Source organism: Canis lupus, chromosome 13, assembly GCF_048164855.1.
Source record: "Canis lupus baileyi chromosome 13, mCanLup2.hap1, whole genome shotgun sequence".
Taxonomy (NCBI): domain Eukaryota; kingdom Metazoa; phylum Chordata; class Mammalia; order Carnivora; family Canidae; genus Canis; species Canis lupus.
The window spans coordinates 49,395,085-49,400,852 of record NC_132850.1 but is presented as its reverse complement, the minus strand read 5'-3'; positions in this window follow the sequence as shown (position 1 = coordinate 49,400,852).

Genomic DNA, 5,768 nt, shown 5'->3' with positions numbered 1-5,768 from the left:
CTAGATTTTCGTGATCTTTGTATTTTAAAGATTATAGGCTAGTTATTTTGTACAGTCCCCCACCTTGGGGTTTTTCTGATTTTTCCTCAGGACTAGATTTAAATTATGTGGTTTTGGAAGGCATATCAGAGAAGTGGTGCTGTGCTCTTATAGCATCATTTCAGATAGGGCTCAATTTCAATTTGTCTCATCATCCATGATATGCCCTTTGTCTGATTTAAGTGGTACCTGCCAGTCTTCTTCACTGGAAATTTACTCTTCTTTCCTTTGTAATTAATAAGTCTTTTGTAAGAAGGCATTTTGAAACTTACATGAATATCTTATTCTTCCTTGAACCTTCAATTTATTCTTTTTTTTTTTTTTTGTCAGTTTGGAGTCATGGTGTCCTGTTTTATTCAATTACTATCATTATTTAAAGGCTCAGATTATCCCCAATTTGGCCAATGCATTCAAGCTAACTGCTATTCTATGTCCTTTTGCTGTCCCCATCATTTTTGAGCTCTTCCTTTCAGTTATATGTTCTGAACTCATGTGGTACTTTCCTCTGCCCTAGTCCTGGAATTGGTCATTTTTCTTCCTTTTAGTGGAGAATGATATTTAAGGGACAATATTTGGGTAATGGGCGTTTTCATTGCTATGGGTTTCAGCTGCTCCTGGGCCTCTCAGTGGACAGATCTAGGGACTATATGTATACATACATACACACGTGTACCTTGATGACCTTCAGTTCTCACCACAACCCTCTCCCCCACACAGATATCTTCCTCACCCCACTCAGACCCTAGTACCCTTTGCTAGGTCACCTCCTGCATGTGTGTTCTCCTCCTCCTCCTTGGACTTGGGTACCCCACACCAGAGAGCCTACCTACACGATGCTCCTCACCCTGCTTTGGCTCTGACCTTCCTCACAGGCCATTCCTCCTCTGTATTGCCCTTCTTGCTCCACTCAAGCTACCACTGCTGCCTCCTTACCTGAATGTCTTCCTCACCCTTCTTGGGGTCTGACCCTGCTTTGGTGCATCAGAGCTACTACCCCTTTAGCCCCACCTAATGGCTTTAGTTCTGATCTGTTTGGTAAGAGAAAAAGGAAAAGGAAGACCTCAATATTTTTTCTTGAAGTTTAATTTACTCTCTCTGAGTCCTCTAGATACAATCAATAGACCTCTGATGAGCTGTTGTTCTTAGTCACCCAGCATCTCTTCCCCTTGTTTTGGTGGCATGCCCTGATTTTTTACTCATGAAATACTCTCTTCCACTCTCAGTACATGTGTTTTATTTTTTATTTTATTTATTTTATTTTTTATTTTTTTATTTTTAGTGCATGTGTTTTAGGCAAGACTGACTTCACCCCTTGCTTCAGGGATGGGCATATGACTCAATTCTGCTCAATTGACCACATGTTCTTGGCTCTATTGGTTAGCATTACATTTTACTTTGTTGCTTAAACCAACCAACCAAACAAACAAACAAACAAAAATCATATATTCATCCATGATTTCTTTTTCTCATATCCCACCTCCAATTAATAATTGTCCTCTTTCAAAACATACCAGATAAACCATTTCTGCCAAGTCATTTTCATCTCTCTGATCTCCTACCTCCAATCTGTCCTACTATAGATTAATCATCTTTTGCACAGTAGCTAAAATGAGTCTTTTAAAACTTTAAGAAAGATGATGTCACTTTTCTGCTCAACAGGCACCATAGGCTTCCTCTTATACTCAGAACAATATGTGATGTCCTTCTGCTATTGCCAACCAGGGCTTGCATCAGGACCTATGTCACCTGAGGAATTGATAAAACTATGGATGCCTATGCCCACCGTAAGGGATTCTGATTTAATTGACCTGATGTGGGGGGCCTGGATATGGGTTTCTTCTAGAAAGCTCCTCGGTGATTCTAACATGCAGCCAGAGCTAAGAACCACTGCCTACAGGATCTGGCCCTGGCTACCCGTCAGACCTCATATGTATTACTGTTATTAGCACTCACTCCAGCCATCTGGGCTGTTCCTTAAGCATGCCAAACCCAGGGGCTTTGCCTCACTGGATACAATGACTTCTGACACTAGCTGCTCAGAGTTAAACAGAACTTCACAAGTTAAGGGCATAGTCCTTCATAAGACTGCCTTCACTGCAGGCAGCAACAAGATCAGGAATTCCCAGGCTAACGACTGCTGACCAACTGGCCACAAATTCAGTGGTCATACTATGCCTTCAGGTTTGATAATTCACTAGAACAACTCACAGAACTCAGACACATCCTTATGAGTACACTTTATTATAGTAAAATAAACAAATAAACAAATCGGGTCCAACCAAAAGAAGAGAGGGTGGGATCTGGGAGGGTCTCAAATGCAAAGCTTCTGTGTCCTCTCCTTGCATAATCCAGATGCATTAACTGCTCAGCACATGGTGGGTAACTATACCCATAGAATGTTTCTAACTAGGGATGCTCACTCAAGCTTCTTGTCTTGGGTTTTTACTGGGATCTCATTATGTAGGTATGATTGATGGACTCATTAGCTATGTGATTAAACTCAATCTCCAGACTCCCTCCTCTCCGTGGTAATCAGGCAGATATACCATGGCTGAAATTCATAATCCTCTAATCACATGGTTGGTCTGTTTGGCATGGCCAGCCCCAATCCTGAGTCATCTCTTTGGCATAAACTCTCTAGGGGCTCAGCGGGAGTCACCTCATTAGCATAAACTAACAGGGTCCACTGTGAATAACAAAAATACTCTTATTACTCAGGAAATTCCAAGGACTTAGAGGTTACCTCCTAGGAGCCAGGGACAAAGGCCAGGCAGATTCTTTATTATACAACACTAGGTAAAGACATACCTGGCCCAACCTACCCTGGGCGTTTTTGGTTATGTGATCTAATAAAACTCTTATTTGTTCAAGCCAGATTGAGTTGCATTTTCTGTCACTACTAAGAGTCCTTAGTGACACACAAATCAATTGGTTTTCCTGACTCCTATGTCTTCCCATTAGTTTATCTCATAAGTAATTGTCCATTGGATCAATCTTCCTAAACAACAGTTCTGATCTTGTCATTCCATTGTTGAAAATCCCCCATCAATAAGTTACTTGAAGTTCCTTTATCTACTAGTCTGAAATATTTAGTCTGACATTCAAGGTCTACATCATCTGGCTCTAATTTTCTTGATCTCCCACAACTAGTCTTTAGATATATACTGTATTCTTTTATTCAAGTAACATCTACTTTTTAAAAGTTTTTATTTAAATTCCAGTTAGTTAACATTTAGTGTAATATTAGTTTCAGGTGTACAAGAAATTGATTCAACACTTTCATACAACATCTGCTGCTCATCAACAAGTGCCCTCCTTAATCCCCATCACCTATATCACCCTTCCCTCCCACTCCGCTCTGGTAACCATCAGTTTGTTCTCTGTACTTAAGAGCCTGTTTCTCGGTATATATACACATTAACTGGAATGGACTGCCTGCCTCTTGTGGAATGCTTTTTGCATTTTCCCAATCTGTGCCTTTGTTAGATCATGCTGTTTGTTTGGAAGATACCTCTTTTTTCTACTTGTCAAATTGTACTTACAAACCTCTTCCATGAATTCTTCTCTAATAATCCCAGCTGGAAGTAATTTCTTACTATAAATCCTTCAGCAGTGAGCACTGTCTGCGTGCTTCTCTAATGACACCCATCTCATCTTGTTTATCATTAATACTAGTCCTTTACTGATATATGTGCACTTCTGTTATATTAATTAAGCCAACATTTAATGAGTTCTTACAATGCTCTAAGAATATAAATATGAATAACTAGTTTATATCCCAAAGCAACTAATTATCTAGTAAAAGAGGAAAAATATCTTTTATCAATTGGCTTTATTAACCAGACATTATCTCTTCAAATATTTAATCTTCCATATCCTGCCTATTCTCTCCTTTTGGAATTCCTGTTAGATGGCAGTTGGGCCTTTAAATTTTTTTTTTTTAATTTTTATTTATTTATGATAGTCACAGAGAGAGAGAGAGAGGCAGAGACACAGGCAGAGGGAGAAGCAGGCTCCATGCACCAGGAGCCCGATGTGGGATTCGATCCCGGGTCTCCAGGATCACGCCCTGAGCCAAAGGCAGGTGCCAAACCGCTGCGCCACCCAGGGATCCCTGGGCCTTTAAATTTATTCTTCATGCTTTTCCATATTTCTATTTCTTTATTTTTGTCCTACATTCAGGAAAATTTATTCAAATCTATTTTCAAGTTTACTAATTCCTTCTCCAGCTAGTTCTAATCTGCTGCTTAACCCATTTATCCAGTAGTAAATCTAAGTAACTATGCATTTCTAAGAGTTCTAATTTGTTCTTTTAAAATTTAGGGGTTTTTTTCACAGTAAATTGCTACTTCATTTTTTTCAGAGCCTTTTAGATCTTCAAATTTTAAATCATATATAGTTTCTTTTAGATTGTTTTTCTAAAATATCGATTTTAAAAATAATAATAATAAAATAAAATATCAAATTTTGAGATGGAAAGATTTATATTATACCTAATTTCTCATGCACTCCCTTCAGAGAGGCTCATTTTTGTCTGTGGTTATCCCATGCTGCATGGATAGCAGAACTTCATATTAACATCCTCCAGTACCTCAGAGGCAACTCGGGCCCAAGACCATGATAACTTTTAGGCTTGAGGTTTCCTGCAGAACAAGGTAAAGTAAATTTAGGCCACACATCAATTAAAGCAATAGGCTTGGAATTTTTATTTCTCTTAGAAGGCTCTTTTTTTTTTTTTTTTTTTTCCATGCACAGTTCTGTCATTTCTTGTTCTTATTGGCCAAAGTTTTGGGTCCTCTTTGGCTGGGACTGTAGCTTTGGACAGTCCTGGCCTTATATAGGCATCTCTGTTCCTATATTGCCTCAAGCAGGCATAAGAGGGCTTCTGTTCCTGATGGGCAGTAAAACCCTGGTTGTTACCAAATCAATACCATGGTGTCCATGAGCCTATCAAGGTTATTGTTGCCTCAATTCCCATATTTATCACTCTGGCTTCTAATTCCCTCTGTGTTTTGGCACTTGAGGATTCCCTTTCTGTCAGCTACAAATTAACTTAAAAAAAAAAGATTTTATTTATTTGAGAGAGAACATGAGGGGGGGTACAGTGGAGAAAGGAGTGGACAGTCAGAGGGGAAAGCAGACTCCCCACTGCAGTGAGCCCAACACAGGGCTCTATCCCAGGACCCTGAGATCATGACCTGAACCCAAGGCAGCCATTTAACCAACTGAACCACCCAGGCGTCCCTAAAAATTAACTTTTTTGTTACTGTTGTTATTTTTTTAATCTAGTGTTCCTCAGAGCTTATAGCTAGAAGGCTTCCATGTTATCTAGTCAATGAAATTGTTAGAACCAGAATAAAAATAGATATGTATCCAACCACATAATATCTACCACACCAGAAGATAACCTAATACAAGCCATGATAAGGAAGTGAGGAAAATCTCTTAGAAATTCATAAAAGGTAGTCATTAATTGTGATTGCAGGATTGAGAAAGTCTTGATTGAATAGCTCAGTCCACTCAGGCAGCGATAACAAAATACCACAGACTGGGTAGCTTATACACAACAGGAATTGATTGTATGGTTTTATGAGGCTGGAAGTTTGACACATCAGTGTGCCAGTATGGTCAAGTGAGACCTTTACGTTTATTCTCAAAGTTGCTGCCCTCATGGGCTAAATAAAGAGCCATTGCCTAGAAGTAAGTTCCTTTTTGGGATTCCAGTTTTC